A 17,871-nucleotide genomic window follows, 5' to 3' on the forward strand; every position below is an offset into this window, starting at 1 on the left:
TGAGCAACAAAAGCTTTTATTGACAGTTAGAATGAGTTAATGCAGCAAGCCAATATATGCAGTGTTGACCCTTTTTCTTCAGGATCTCTGCAATTCTCCTTGGCAGCTCTCAATCAACTTCTGGACCAAATCCTGACTGATAGTAGTCCATTCTTGCACAATCAATGCTTGCATGTTGTCACAATGTGTTGGATTTTGTTTGTCCACCCGTCTCTTGATGAGTGACCACAAGTTCTCAATGGGATTAAGATCTGGGGAGTTTCCAGGCCATGGACCCAAAATTTCTATGTTTTGTTCCCTGAGCCATTTAGTTATCACCTTTGCTTTATGGCAAGGTGCTCCATTATGCTGAAAAAGGCATTGTTGATCACCAAACTGCTCTTAGACGGTTGGGAGAAGTTGCTCTTGGAGGACATTCTGGTACCATTCTTTATTCATGGATGTGTTTTTAGGCAAGACTGTGAGAGAGCCGATTCCCTTGGCTGAGAAGCAACCCCACACATGAATGGTTGCAGGATGCTTTACAGTTGGCAAGAGACAAGCCTGGTGGTATCTCTCACCTTGTCTTCTCAGAACAAGCTGTTTTCCAGATGTTCCAAACAATCAGAAAGGGGACTCATCACAGAAAATGACTTTACCCCAGTCATCAGCAGTCCACTCCCTGGACCTTTTGCAGAATATCGGTCTGTCCCTGGTGTTTTTTTTGGAGAGAAGTGGCTTCTTTGCTGCCCTCTTTGACACCAAAAGTCTCCGCCTCACAGTGCGTGCAGATGCACTCACACTTGCCTACTGCCATTCCTGAGCAAGCTCTGCACTGCTGGTAGCCCGATCCCGAAGCTGAAACACTTTTAAGAGATGGTCCTGGTGCTTGCTGGTCCTTCTTAGGTGCCCTGGGGCCTTTTTGGCAACAACGAAACCTCTCTCCCTGAATTCCTTGATGATGTGATAGATTGTTGACTGAGGTGCAATCTTTCTAGCTGCGATACTCTTCCCTGTTAGGCCAGTTTTGTGCAGTGCAATGATGACTGCACATGTTTCTTTAGAGATAACCATGGTTAACAGAAGAGAAACAATGATGCCAAGCACCAGTCTCCTTTTAAGGTGCCCAGTGGTGTGATTCTTACTTAATCATGACAGAATGATCTCCAGCCCTCTCCTCATCAACAACCACACATGTGTTATTGGAGCAATCACTGAAACAATGTTAGCTGCTCCTTTTAAGGCAGGCCTGCAATGAAGTTGTAATGTGTTTTCTAAGTAAATATTGACTTTGCAATTAATTGCTGTTAAGCTGATCACTCTTTATAACATTCTGGAGTATATGCAAATTGCCATTATAAAATCTGATGCAGTAGAGTTTGTAAAAATTAACATTTGTATAATTCTCAATACTTTTGGCCATGACTGTAGGTGCAGGGCCCCCACTAGGAATTTTGGGGCCTCTAACAGGATATATTTTTTTGCCCCCTCCATATATAGATAGCCCTAGCACATGCCCCCTCAGTATATAGTCACAGCACGTGCCCCTTAGTATATAGATATCCCCTGCACATGCCCCCTCAGCATATACATAGACCCAGCACATGGCCGGCATTAACACTGGGCATACCTGGGCAAGTGCCAGGGCCCAGAGCTGCTGGAGGGGACACATAAGGCTGTACATAAGGAATGGGGGTGAGGGGGGCTTTATATAACCATGACGGGGCTGATTGGTATGATGGACTCGGGGATATTTTAGGGAAGCAGGAGCCCACAGCAGAGGAGGCCACATTGACGAAGTTTGAAATGAATTTGAAGTTGAAATTTTCCATTTAAATTTGAATTTGAAGATTAGAGACACCACATCAATAATACATTACAGTTGTCCTACAGTTGTTCCAGGACATGAAGCAGTGGAATGACGTTATTCATCCCGCAGTCCTGGCGACTGACAAATAACATGGCCTCCTCAAAGGGCCTGAGCAAACGGCAGGTGTCACGCATGAGCTGCCAGTGGCTGACATCAAAGTTAAACCGGGGAGTACTCTGTTCCGCTTGCATCATCAAAAAATCATTAAAGGGGTTATCCGGGTTTAAAAATTTTTTATGGCCGGGCTGGGGAGGGCTAGTTAAACATAATAAACATGGACTTACCTCCTCCGGCGCCGCTGATGCCCCGCGCCGCGGTCCCTTCGATCCGTGCCCCTGTTTGTTTACAGGGGCACGGAAGCCGCGCACAGGGAGCTTCCGGTCCGCGATGTGGACGGCTCCTCCCATCCGTCCCTATCTCTCAGCGTTGTAAGCACTGGGAGATGGTGCGCATGGGAGCATCCGGCCGGCCGGAAGCTCCCTGTGCGCCGGTGTAATGAAACCGGCGCACAGAGAAGACAGGCCGCGGCGCGGGACATCGGCAGCACCGCAGGAGGTAAGTACATGTTTATTGTGTTTAAATAGCCCTCCCCAGCCCGGCCATAAGAAATTTTTTAAACCCGGATAACCCCTTTAATGGCTTTTCTCTGTTCATACAGGCGGTCTAACATATGTAGGCTTTGTAAGAATGGCTGAAGTGCATGCACAGTTTCCTGGCCATTTTTAGAATGTCTTGCAGATGGGTGGACAACCAGATTAAACACGTGTGCCATGCAGGGCGCATGGGCCATCCCTCCTTGGTGCGGCATGGACACCATGTTCCTCCCATTATCTGTCACCCTAGTTCCAATTTTTAGTTGTTGCGGAGAAAGCCACACATTGATTTCTTCTTGCATGACACGGAGCAGTTCCTCGCCTGTTTGACTTTGTTCGCCCAGGCAAGCACGGAGTAGAACTGCGTGGCACCGCTGTTCCCTGCACATGTGGTATGATGGAGCAGCACTTGTGGAGGCTGAGGTGGTGGTGGAGAAGGAGGAGGAGGTAGACACTGGCGCAGTAGCAGCAGTTTGACCACGTGGAGGAGAAAGCTGTAAAGGACATGTACTGGTCCTAACCGTAGTTACAGCTCCACACGTCTGCGCTGCCGTTCACTTTGGAAAAAACTGATAAGCTCAAGGACTGGCCCACCTTCTGTTGTACATATTGGTGAAGGGCTGGCACAGCCTTTTTGGAAAAAAATTGCGGCTTGGAACTCTCCACCTCGGTTCAGTACAAGCTATTATGCTGGAGCCTTGACAGACTGAAATGGCATGTGTGCCACTAGGTTCTGCTGCTGCTGTTGCAGCAGCGGCAGAATGGACCTCCACATTTGTTCCACATTTCTCCCAGGCCATTAGATGCCTGCGGATTCTACATATACAAATGCTCGGCTCCTAAGGTGGCGATTTTACTGCCAACACTCTGCACCGAGTGACTACTAATGCTTGTACCACTGCTTACTTGGACCTCCGAAGCAGGTTTTGTACCCCGTGGCTGTTTGGCTCCCATGGTCACACTGCTGCCACCCTGCTGACTCACGGACACAGTAGCGACTTGCTGCCTGCTCTGCTGCCTCTCTTCGCCCAACAATGATGAATCCCTTACTACACCCAGCTCCCAAGTGCGAACGGCTACATTGTCAATTTGCATTTCCCTATCACTGCTACTCTCCTCAACGGTGTCCGTATGCACAGCCTGCCTACTGCACGAAGCAGAGGATGTCTGCCCCGTCTCTTCACTGCCAAGCAGCTGCTGACTGTCCTCAAACACTTTGTCCTCACTGAATAGTGACCCTGTTCCCATACAGAGGCTGGTTGAGGACAGGTGAGGGCCGCTGACCTGCTCCTGGGCCATGCCAACTAATTGTTGTATCTGACGAACCCATGGACTCTTGACTGGGGTTGTCAGTTTTTATATTTGAGGAATTGGATGACCTATTCAACCAATCAACAACCTTTGGGTTGTTCTGGCCTCACAGAGTCACCCCTGCTGCAATGTCCCCTTACTGTGCCCCTGTCTGTGTGCTCCACCTGCCACCTTTCTGTCTGACATAATGGTTAATCAACTACATGAATTTGACACTTATTTGTTGCTCTGAACTTTAGTAACAAAAAGTATTGGAATTTGTGTTATACAGATCCCCCAAAACGGACACCCTGGGATGGGAGCAGAAATCAGTACAGAAAGTATGTGGATTTCACACTGATTTCTTCCTATTCGCTTCAGCAACAAAAAATAACTGCTATTTGGGGTATACAGAAGCACAAGAACTGACACCCTGGGATTGAAGCAGAAATCAGTACAGAAAGTATGTGGATTTCACACTGATTTCTTCCTATTTACTTCAGCAACAAAAAAGAACTGCTATTTGGGGTATACAGAAGCACAAGAACTGACACCCTGGGATTGAAGCAGAAATCAGTACAGAAAGTATGTGGATTTCACACTGATTTCTTCCTATTCACTTCAGCAACAAAAAAGAACTGCTATTTGGGGTATACAGAAGCACAAGAACTGACACCCTGGGATTGAAGCAGAAATCAGTACAGAAAGTATATGGATTTTTTTTATTGTAATGGATGAAACAAAACTTTAATAAAAATTACAGTTAAAATGCAGAAAATAAGCCCTCACACAGCTCTGTACATGGAAAAATTAAAGTTATGCATTTTTGAAGGTAGAGAGCGAATAAAACCTGTATCCTTAAGGGGTTAAATACTATTGTTCAGCCAAAAAGACCCACAAACTCAAAACCGCTGCAGTAAAGGCCCTTTTTCATTTTTCTGTTTCTATTTTTTGCTCCACACCTTCAAAAACCCATACAATTTTATTTTTCCATGTACAGAACTGTAGAAGGGTTTGTTGTCTCTACAAATTGTAGCTTCCTGTGACGGTATAAAATTTTCCTGTAGGCGCTATATAAATAAAGAATTATTATTATTATACTACTGTATTGCAGTATATAGGAATTTTGCGCATGATCTCTTTCAGTATGCCACCGGCACATTGTATCAGATCTTCAGAAATGACATGTCCTGAGGTCTTATAAAGACCCAAGGCTTTCATGTTGATGGATCATCGCATACGATGACATCTCGGGGAGCGACAATCACAGCGAAGCTGTTGTATGCTGCTGGCAGCTTTGCCAGTGGCATATAAAGGATTGACACCCGCGTTCAGTTCCAGCACTAATCGTGGGTGTCAATGTTTGGTGTCTGTTGCGATATACAGCAAACACCCACCATGGAGAGGGCTCTGTTCATGAGGGAATGAAGGGATTGGGGCACATTAACCAAACCGTCCTGCGCGATCCCCGAAAGTGCATTGTCTGACCGGAATGCACATCTGCCGCGATTCAGGATTCAGATTCGCTCACACTGTGGGGCACATTTACTTACCCTTAAAGTCGCAATCCCCGATTCGGAATGTCCACCAGAATGCACATCTGCCGCAATCCACATAGATCCTGCGCCTGATATCCACCATGTGTCGCTCCCCGCTCAGGTCCGCCGGGGTTCACCTTCTTCTTCCTGGTGCATGTAAGTTCTTGACTTGCGACACAAATTTGAATGTTAAATCCCGCCCGTAGTTCGAATCTGTCCGATCCTCCGATGGCCTGCTCCCTGATTTCTGTCACATGAAAGCCAGCGCAGCTGCGCCACAATCCGATCGTGTGCAACACAATCCCCAGTTAAATACGTGTCAAAGCAGCACAAGTCCCGAAAACTTAGAAAATCCGACGAAAGTGCGATCCGCAGCCCCCTAGTAAATAAGCCCCATTGTGTTTAGTAAATGTTTTAGTTCCTTACTTTTTTATGCAATCAATTTGTTCAACCCGCTGAATTAGAGCAGAAAGTCTAAACTTCAACTGCATGTGAATAGGCGCAGCATAAGAGTCTAAAGGTGCAATAAATTTATCATCCACCATAAGCCACTGGGGCTGATGTGGCAGATTAAAACTCCCATTGACCCTGTGTTGTATGAATAACATAACCCTTAAGTCTGGAATTCACATCCTACAAGTGGTACTAGAATCGAGCTTGGAATGGAGGATGTCCCCTATGCCTGCTTTCCATCTGCATTTAAAGGTCCTGAAATGGCTCTTGTGTACATGTGTATTGGAGCAGGAACAGATGTGGGAGGATTTAAAGAAGATCAAAGAAAATTCTCAAATTTTAGTCCCCTAGTGATGTTTACCCAATAAGATCATTTTCAACCCTTTACTTTACAATTTTACTCAATCCCAGAGTAAAAATCCCAGAGTGTGTATTAACCCAAAGGTTAATAAACATTTTCATTTACCTTTTGAACATTGAACAAGTATATGACACATAGAAAGAGAGCTGAGACAGATCAGAGATGAGATGATCAGATCCATGAGATGCATATTAGACACAATGGGGCACATTTACTTACCCGGTCCAGTCGCGATCCAGCGGCGCGTTCTCTGCTCTGGATTCGGGTCCGGCCGGGATTTATGAATGTAGTTCTTCCGCCGTCCACCAGGTGGCGCTGCTGCGCTGAAAGTCATCTCATCGCGCCGGAATGCACCACCTCGGACCAGGTGAAGGTTAGCGCTCCCCAAGCGACACTTTTGCGTTTTTTAAATGCAGCGGTTTTTCCGAATACGTCGGGTTTTCGTTCGGCCACGCCCCCCGATTTCCGTCGCGCGCATGCCGGCGCCGATGCGCCACAATCCGATTGCGTGCGTCACAATCCCGGGGCAATTCAGGTACAATCGGCGCAAATCGGAAATATTCGGGTAGCACGTCGGGAAAACGCGAATCGGGCCCTTAGTAAATGACCCCCAATGGGGCAGATTTACTTACCCGGCCCTGTCGCGATCCAGCAGCGCGTTCTCTGTGGAGGATTCGGGGATTCACTAAGGTAGCAATCCCGGGGCAATTCAGGGAAAATCGGCGCAAAATGGTAATATTCGGGTAACCAGTCAGAAAAACGCGATTCAGGCCCTTAGTAAATGACCCCCACTGAGACAGTCAGCTCTGCTACATCTCTCCTCTATCACACTGTCAGATCTGATGTGCCTCCCTCCCCTTTCCCCCAGATAAAGAACTTATCTGCCTTGTGATAGATATATTTCGCACTATCGTCGGATATTCCAATGATAGTGCAGTCCGCGGACCCTTAGTAAATGAGCCCCTATATCTGTGAAATACTGTACAGGTGGTCATCTAATTAAAGACACCTGACTTACAGTTACAGACAGACATCTCTGACCTCTGTGACCTCTGGTGAAACTATCTGGATTTTTTACTTTAGTCCCAGGCTGCAATGATCACCTGTAAGGTGTCTGTAATGAATCTTTATTGATAATCCTTGTTCTTTGACAGCACATAATTGTGAAAATACAATTGTCACAGGGTCAAAAAATCTTTTGTCTGTAGCTACATTATAAAATATACAGTTCCGACTTACATGCAAATTAAACTTAAAAAGAAACTTCCTTTATTTTTGTTAATAACAGTAAATTAGAGAATGTGTTATTTTGTTATCCTGAGTATATTTAAGAAACTTGTCTTCCTGGGAATACCCTTTTAATGGGTGAAGGTGTTTCTCAGTATGAAATTTGGTGCGTGGTTTGGGTGGCCATGGGCCCTTCAGAAGGCTTTGTCCCCGGGCTACTGCCTAAACCACCTATATTATAATCCACAGTTGCACCATGCAACTGTAGAATTTAAAAAAACTCTACATACACATGTATCTACAAATACATGTTGAAAAATAAAATTAACATGATAAATTTATGACATGGCATAATTATCATTTATGAAATGGCAGAATACTAGTGAATCTATCAACTTTGTTGATGGAAACATAAATAAATAAATAAAAGTTGCATAAAAAAATGACATTTCTTGGCCATTGAAGCTCAAAACAACCTTTCCTCAAAGGGGTTAAATTGAGCCTGAAATGTCTGCTTATTTTTCCAAAAACAATCCCACACCTGACTATGGTATGTGCTGTCAGGGGTGCTCCTGTGACCCATGTGCCTCTCTGTGCCCCTGAAGCCCGGCTGCAGCCTCACTTACCTTCCCTCGCTCCAATGGCGGTCCCTGCGCTCCAGCACGCCCGCCTCCTAGGACCCGCACGCCGGCTCTGTAAGATTTAAAGAGCCAGTGAACCGATGATTGGTGCTGGCTTTCTGCCTGCCCCGATAATATGCCGGCCTCTTCCTTTGTCCCCTGCCGAATCTTTGTGCCTTGGAGAAAGCGTTCCTGTATTGTTCCTGAAGTTATCCGTTATTATCTGCTGTGACGTTGATTCAGTTTCTGACTTTGATTCTCTGCCTCCTGTTCTGACCTTCTGCCTTGTCCCTGACTCCGATTCTGTGCCGCCTCTCCTGACCACCTGACCCCGACTCCATCTCTGCCTTTCGTTTCTGTACTTTGCTTTGGCCACCACCATTAGCAAAGTCACGTCTTTGGAGCCACCCACAGCAAGTCCAACCTGCTTTGCGGCGGGCTCTGGTGAAAACCGGTACCACTTAGACTCCGCTGGCAGGTGTCGGCTTACGTCATCTCTTGCAGTGGTTCATTGGGTCCACTACCCCTGATCCTGACACGTGCGTTATTGCAGCTCAGTTTTATAGCAATGAATGATGCTTATTCGCTATATGCCCTACCCATGGTCAGGAGAGCTGTTTTTGGATTAAATCAGCCATGTTTTTCAAGCTCCAGACATCCCCATTAAAAGGATTTAGATAGTGGCAGACTCCTATTAACTAACTGATACCCTTTTAGCTAAAAAAGTTTCCCTTACATCCCCATATATCAACTTTATCTTTTATTACCTGGCATCATGGGGAGCGTGTCCTGCTAGGCGGGCCCGACCCAACTACACCTCCCCATGTTCCATTCCTATTCTCAGTATGTCATGTGACCAGGGTGAAGTCATCTGAAGGTCCTTTACCCAGTTATGTTTGCAACGTCTACCCCATGTATGTATCTGATCACATGGCAGTATCATAGCATGATCACTGCATGCTTCCATGGGCTTCTTCTCCATGAGCTTCTTCTGTGATTTCATGTGATGATATATATTTATTGGGAATTCTATTTACACAATAAAAATTATTTGTACGGATTTTGCCTTCTGATATTTATTAATCTTGTGTAAATTAGGCAGGTTTTGGTGTCCTAAATTATGCTCCATGCTCCATTGATGTTAATGGAGACTGGAGCCCCTCAGGCTCATTTGCGTAATTTAAAAGTCTTTTTTTAAATAAATACCAGGACATTGGAAGCTAAAAGAAGGGCAGATCCTGCTAGAGGCAGCATACGCTAGCATGTAAGTGTGCTGGTTCACAATCCTTCATACTGGTGGTAGATCTCCTTTAAGTATTTATTTTGGGTGGGTTCATTTAAATGACAGGTTCTGTTTAAAGCACAGTTTACTGCACAAACAATTTGTGTTCAATTGTGATTGATTGTTGAGCAAAGCTAATAATTTATACTGTACTGTATGTTCTTCAAACTTAGTTATGTAAGTTGTAATAAATGTGTAGACTAGATTCATTTTTAAATGCTATGGTACAGAATAGATTGCTACCTATTTGCTTTAAAATAGCTCTCCACATGTCTATGACTCACTAGACACAGGATGCTTTCTTGTCACCAATTGCAATGCAGGAACAATGGTAAGTAAATGTGATGCAGTAACTGATATTATCTGAACAATACATAATTACAGCTGCTCTAAGGCTGTTTTTGACTTTGTTACAATGTTTCACTACTGTTGTCATGGATGTCATGGATCATTTTGAACTATATTTGTCCACTGGGACCTTACTGTAATAAATGGAATTAGTGGATAGCTTGTAAATAGAAAAAAATTACTTGGCAGCAATTTCGCCATCATGTAGGTGTTCTTTATTATTCTTTTATTATTGGTTTTAATACTTCATTCATTGCTACATATTTGTTTGTATAATGCCAAAAGCAATCACTTCTATGTACCGTAATGTCGTACAAAAATAGAATATATAATTATTTCAGGGTGTCAGGAACACACAACAATGACTCACATCAAAGCTTTATAACATACTGGGATAAAGCCAATTATTTGTAAATGATGGTTTGTTAAATATAGGCATTACCTAACAATGTCCTATTAGAAATGTGGCACGACATTTTCTAATATAACATTTGTAATGTGAGAAAGCAATGAGAGATGTTATTTAGGTGTAAAAAGGCATCTAGACCCTTCTTGAAGCTATCCGCTGTCCCTGCTGTGACCAGCGCCTGAGGCAGGCTATTCCACTGATTGACAGTTCTCATAATAAAAAAGCCCTGTCGCCTCCGGTGATTAAACCTTGGTTTCTCCAAACGGAGACAGTGCCCCCTCGTCTTTTGATTTGATTTAATCTGAAACAACTTACCATTATATTTTTTGTATGGACCATTCATATATTGATATAAATCAATCATGTCCCCTCGTAGTCGTCTCTTTTCCAGACTAAATTAATCTAGTTGTTTTAATCTTTCCTCATAACTGAGACCTTCCTTACCCCTTATCATTTTTGTGGCACTTCATTGAACCCTCACCAGCTCCAAGGCATCCTTTTTATGGACCGGTGCCCAGAACTGGACAGCATATTCCACTTTTGATACATGACAAGATCTTGCTAGCTTTAGAGGCAGTTGTTATTTAATTTATGATCTACTATTACCCCCAGGTCCATCTCAACAAGGGAATCTCACAGATTTACACACCCAAGGACATATGTTGCCTGTGGATTATTAGCCCCCATGTCAATAACCTTTCATTTATCCACATTGAACCTCATCTGCTAAGTGGATGACCAAATTAGCTTAGTCGTTCTACATACGCTACAATGTTTCCTAGCAGCTATTTTACCATGAAGGCTGCTGTACACAGTCTCCTCTTAACAGTTGTTGTAAAGATGCCTGCTGCTAGAACTCTGTGTGGCATTGACCTGGTCTCTAATCTGAGCTGCTGTTAACCTGCAATTTCGCAGGCAGATGAACTTATCCTCTGCAGCAGAGGTGACTCTTGATGATCTTTTTCTGGGGCATGCCTCACGTGAGCCAGTTTTTTTGTACTGCTTGATGGTTGTTGCAACTGCACTTGGGGACAATTTAAAAGTTTTCCCAATGTTCCAGACAGGCTGACCTCCATTCCGTAAAGTAATGATGGTCACTTGTTTTTCTTTACTTAGCTACTTTCTTCTAGCCATAATACAAATTCTAACAGTCTATTCAGTAGGACTATCAGCTGTATATCCACCTGACTTCTGCACAACATAACTGATGGTCCCAACCCCATTTATAAGGCAAGAAATCCCTCTTAGTAAACCTGACAGGGCACACCTGTGATGTGAAAACCTTTTCTGGTGACTACCAATTCTAATACAATACAAATTTATTGATCCCCTGGGGGGAAATTATTTTGTACATAGGGTGTTGACAATTGTTACACAGTTAGAGACAGGTTCAATGATACAAATACATAAGTACTTTGAAAGGCGCAATCTTACATATTGCTAGTTCCTTGGCTGCATGAAAAACAGTTACGGGACATTGCGATACAGCACAATACAGATTACATAAGCACGCATACATTACATATGGGGAAGCAATTACAGTACAAAAATATACCAGTTACAATAACACATAGGCACAGATTAGACAGACATGTGTAGGAGATATCATACTAAGGGTGCCGTTGTGGTGCTTACAGTGTTTTAGTGAACTAGTGGTGCACTGCTGCTACAGGTATTGGTTTGGCAGAAGACGAACTGTCTGTAGCTTCACTGTTGCAAATACCGGCATTAAGCTGCCTGGTTGTGGCTGCCATTATAGCCTTGGTGCAGCATTTCTCCTGACTTGCGGTAAGGCTCTGGTCAGGGCCGGCGCTACGGGTAGGCAAAGTGGGCAATTGTCCTTAAAGAGGAGAATCTCTTCTTTCTAATGAATCTAGAATTGTGTTTCTAGGTGCCATGGATCCAGAGATATTCAGGTTTAAAGTGAGAATGTCAGGTGCCATTTTTATATATAAAAATCAATCCCGATGGCATTTTAACAGTTAATATCTCCGTTTTCCTGACATTTAGAAACACAAAAAATTTGATTCATATAAATGAGGAGACTCTCTTCTTTCATAGGAAAAATGAAGTGAGGTTCTATGTGTCACAGAGCCAGAGATACAGCCCCCCGAATTGTAGCCCCCTCCAGATTCTTAGCCATCAGGCTACGGGGAGAATTTGCTGCACACAAGCTGCTGCACCTCTCAGATGATGAAAATATTCACTTTATATGTACTACATTTTAAGAAGGGGTAATATCAACTAATATTCATGTTTTTAACCCTCTCCTATCCAGAACTATTTAAGAACACACGTTCTCTCTTATTGCCTCTATTTTGTGATAGTTAATTTAATGAAAATTGACTGATACGATGAACATTCGATCCTCCTCGCCTGATGTCGCTATTATATATTAACACCCCTACCCAGAACGTGTCTAAAAATCTATATGTAACACCAAAAACACGCACATGTTCCTGAATAAAGTTTTTATTTCACATCATCCTCCATTATTTACACCAATGTCTATAAACTCTTTAATGCAATTTTGAAAATGGGGCAAGTGTCTGCTTTCAGAAAATATGTGGTTTGTTGCGTTTTACTTTAATTATTTTGGCTGTGATTTCGATTTTATTTGTAAACATTAAAATTAAAAAAATTGCTCTGGACAATAATGCGACAAAATATCCAGAAATGCCTGGCAGGGAAAGGGTTAATACCCCTTAGTTGAATTCCCAGATGAAGATACTTGTCATCTATCTCCTGTCTATATATCTATCATCTATCTGTCTGGATATCATCTCCTACAATCTGACCATTTATATATCTCGCTTTTTCTCCATCTATTTTTCAATCAAAATTCTATTTCTCTTCTACTGTATTTATCTCTCATATCCATCTACTGTATATAGTCTAGTTTATAGTTCTGCATCTGGAAATCTCTATCATCTTTCATATTTATCTTCTATCATAATAATTATAATTAATAATTCCTTTATTCATATAGTGCACACAGATTACGCATCGCTGCACAGAACTTGTCAAATCAGTCCCTGTCCCCATGGAGCTCACAATCTATTCAACCTACCAGTAAGTTTTTGGAGTGTGAGTGGAAACCAGAGGACCCAGAGGAAACCCACACAAACACCGAGAGAACATACAAAATTTTTGCAGATGTTGACCAGCTGTAGTGCTAACCACTGAGCCACCATGATGCCCATCGATATCTCTCATCTATCTATCTCCTATAAAATTCTCCCATATTACAGTTTGTTTTACCATACTAAACTGACTCTTCCTCTTACTGACTGTGACTGGTCATAATTTTTGCCCAGGGCCCACTTTGGTTGTGATCACTTACATTTCAGGTGCTCTGATGAAGCTGCTACTGATGCTCTTGAAGCCCATCAAGAGAAAGCCAAGAGTGTGCAGAGCAGTAATCAAAGCAAATGGTGGCTTCTCTGAAGAACCTAGAATATAAGACTAATATTTTTGTTAACTATTCCACATATGTTAATTTATAGTTTTGATGCCTTCAGTGTGATCTACAATTTTTATAGTCATGAAAATACAGAAAACTCTTTGAAGGAGAAGGTGTGTCCAAACTTTTGGTCTGTACTGTACACACATCCATTATATACAGTATAAAGGCATATATACACACACATCCAGTATATACTACATATACACAGCATACAGGATATACACACATACATCCAGTATATACAACATACACACAGTTATGCAGCATATATACACACATATCCAGTACACGACATATACTCATGTATTTATGAAACATAACTACAAAAACTGCAAAAAACTATATATATATATATATATATATATATATATATATATATATATATGAATTATAAAGAGATACTATAACTCTATGGACTTTTTTCATGTGTTTTCATTATGTAGATTATTTTTTTAACAGTATGATATATTTTAGATAAGCATTTTTTGTGATGAATTCTGTACCTTAAAATAAAAAGTATTTTTTTATGCTATATATAGTCAGAGTTGGCGGTGGTGGACCCACTGAACTTCTGTTGGCGATGACGTAAGCTGACACCTGGGAGCGGAGTCTAAGTGGCACCTGGAATTCACCAGAGCCCGCCGCAAAGCGTGTTGGACTTGCTGCAGCAGAATACCAGGTCGCTCTATAGGTGCAACTTTGCCCACAGTGGGGGCCAAGGCGAGGTACAGAATCGGCAGGCAGAACTGGAGTCGTAGTCAGGCAGAAGGTCAGGACAGGAGGCACAGGATATGAGTCAGGGTCGTAGCTGAAGGTCCAGACAGGCGGCAAGGAATGAAAGTCAGAAAGTAGAAGAAGGTCACAATGGATAATACTCAGAAATCACAACTGGAACGCTTTCTCAATGGCAACGAGGCACAAAGATTCGTTAGGAGGCTCAGGAAGAGGAAGAATATTTATTAGGGCAGCGGCCAGCCAGCGGCAATTACCAGTGCGCTGGCCTTTTAAATTTCACAAAGCCAGAGCACGGGAGCCGTCGCTGGAGCAGTGTGAGGTGAGTTAGCCTGCGTCCGGGCTGCCGAGGCACCCGTGACACACATATAGATTCGGTGTCATATTAATATTTATATATAAATATAGGGCCTAACTTGCCTCCATGGGAAAACCCCTTTAAGTGTTGCACCTAGGTTTAAAGGGTTCAATACCTCCTGACAAAGCATCAGTGAGAAACGCGAATTGGGGTGTATAATTGACCCCCTGGACCGTTCATAGACCACCTGTGACCATGCTTTCGGGTGAGTGTTCTGTTGATATAAGGGTACTTTGAAGTCGGAAAGTACCTCCGCTCTTCTATATATATTGAGAAATAACTACTACACCCTCAACAGCATTACTTTATCTTAACCCCATTTGACATAATAATACTGCATGGCGGGAGGTGGTTCCCACAATTTGCAGTATTATTACGTCATGCTTATGGTACCGGCTCCTGAACGTATGTTACAGCTGGCACCCATCTCTAGTACCCGCGATCGAAGTTTCCTCCGATAGCGGGCATTAACCCCTTACACGCCGTGGTCTCGTGTGACTGCGGAGTGCAAGGGTCTGGTGCGCTAAATCGGACCCCCCCCCATGGCGCTTACCGGGGGGTCCGATCCTCCGCTGTCATCCCCGGGGTCTGCCAGTGCCCGGAGGTACACTCACCTTCTGGCAGGACCCGACTATGACACACTGAGCATGAGCATGGGTATTACACTGTATAAGGTGAAGAAGAGCTTGAACAAGCGATCAGAGGATCGCTTGTTCAAGCCAACCTGTTAAAGTAAAAAGAAATGTTAAAAACACTTCATATAAACATTTATTAATAAAAAGAATGAATTAAATAAAGTTAAAGTCCCCTAAACACAAACATTCCCTATACATATCTAATAAAGTAAAAAAAACACAAAATCACCAGAAAAAAAACACATATTTGGTATCGCCGCGTCCGTAGCAATCTGTACAATAACTCAGTAACATTACTGCACCCACTCGCCGTAAAAACCAAAACCCGAAAAACTTGCCAAAAATGTACATTTTTCATTAAATCGCTTCACAAAACTGTTCTAAAAAGTGATCAAAAAAAGTTATGTACGCCAAAATGGTATCACTGAAAAGAACAACTCAACAAGCAAAAAATAAGCCCTAAACCAGCTCTGTCAACCGAAAATTATAAGCGTTATATCTCCGAAAAGATGGCGATACAAAAATAAATTAGATTTTCTCTGTATTAGTTTTAATTCAGTAAAATTGTAAAAATACACTCACCGGCCAATTTATTAGGTACACCTGTCCAACTGCTCGTTAACACTTAATTTCTAATCAGCCATCACATGGCGGAAACTCAGTGCATTTAGGCATGTAGACATGGTCAAGACAATCTCCTGCAGTTCAAACCGAGCATCAGTATGGGGAAGAAAGGTGATTTGAGTGCCTTTGAACTTGGCATGGTTGTTGGTGCCAGAAGGGCTGGTCTGAGTATTTCAGAAACTGCTGATCTACTGGGATTTTCACGCACAACCATCTCTAGGGTTTACAGAGAATGGTCCGAAAAAGAAAAAACATCCAGTGAGCGACAGTTCTGTGGGCGTAAATGCCTTGTTGATGCCAGAGGTCAGAGGAGAATGGGCAGACTGGTTCGAGCTGATAGAAAGGCAACAGTGACTCAAATCGCCACCCGTTACAACCAAGGTAGGCAGAAGAGCATCTCTGAACGCACAGTACATCGAACTTTGAGGCAGATGGGCTACAGCAGCAGAAGACCACACCAGGTGCCTCTCCTTTCAGCTAAGAACAGGAAACTGAGGCTACAATTTGCACAAGCTCATCGAAATTGGACAGTAGAAGATTGGAAAAAACGTTGCCTGGTCTGATGAGTCTCGATTTCTGCTGCGACATTCGGATGGTAGGGTCAGAATTTGGCGTCAACAACATGAAAGCATGGATCCATCCTGCCTATTATCAACGGTTCAGCCTGGTGGTGGTGGTGTCATGGTGTGGGGAATATTTTCTTGACACTCTTTGGGCCCCTTGGTACCAATTGAGCATCGTTGCAACGCCACAGCCTACCTGAGTATTGTTGCTGACCATGTCCATCCCTTTATGACCACAATGTACCCAACATCTGATGGCTACTTTCAGCAGGATAATGCACCATGTCATAAAGCTGGAATCATCTCAGACTGGTTTCTTGAACATGACAATGAGTTCACTGTACTCAAATGGCCTCCACAGTCACCAGATCTCAATCCAATAGAGCATCTTTGGGATGTGGTGGAACGGGAGATTCGCATCATGGATGTGCAGCCGACAAATCTGCGGCAACTGTGTGATGCCATCATGTCAATATGGACCAAAATCTCTGAGGAATGCTTCCAGCACCTTGTTGAATCTATGCCACGAAGAATTGAGGTAGTTCTGAAGGCAAAAGGGGGTCCAACCCGTTACTAGCATGGTGTACCTAATAAAGTGGCCGGTGAGTGTATATAAAAAAAACTATATACATGAGGTATCACCATAACCATAGTGATCCATAGAATAAAGATAATGGGGCAGATTTATCAAGTGTCTGAAAGTCAGAATATTTCTAGTTGCCCATGGCAACCAATCACAGCTCCCCTTTAAAATATTCATGAGCACTGGGCAAATGAAAGCTGAGCTGTGATTGGTTGCCATGGGCAACTGGAAATATTCTGACTTTCAGACACTTGATAAATCTGCCCCAATATGTTATTTTTATGGTACGGTGAATGACCCCCAAAAAATACAAGAAGAAAGGAAACCAAAATTTACAATTTTTTTCCTACATACCTTTAAGAGTTAATAAAATCTCATCGATTAGCTAATGACCCACTTAAATGAAGTATTTGTAAAGTGTATCTAATGTCGCAAAAAAAGGCCCTTATTTGTCCAAATTTCCCAAAAAATAAAGATTGTATAGCCAATAAAAAGGGACAAGGCATAATCTGATCTGAATGGCGCAGCTCCCTTCAATGCCCTGGCATGCGCCCATACAGCAGGTTAGCACCACATATGGGATATTGTTACACTCAGGAGAAATTTGGTATCAAACTTTGTGGACAGTTTTGGTATTTTATCCACTGAGAATTTGAACATTTTTTGAAAAACACATTCATTTAGCCAAAAAAATGTAAATTTCAAAATTGCATCTGATCTTGTTTTATCCCCTGTAAAATAATTAAAGGGTAAACAACCTTCATGAAAGTCATTTTACGTACTTTAAGGGGTGTAGCTTTTATAATGGGGTAATTTATGGGGTTTTACTTTTATTTAGGCCACTTAAAGTGACTTGAAATCTAAGCAGGTCCTGCAAAAGCGTGATTTTGTGTTTTTTATGAAAATGCATAAAAAACATGGATACATAAAGCAGACATCC

The sequence above is a fragment of the Engystomops pustulosus genome, chromosome 2 (assembly GCF_040894005.1).
Source record: "Engystomops pustulosus chromosome 2, aEngPut4.maternal, whole genome shotgun sequence".
NCBI lineage: Eukaryota > Metazoa > Chordata > Amphibia > Anura > Leptodactylidae > Engystomops > Engystomops pustulosus.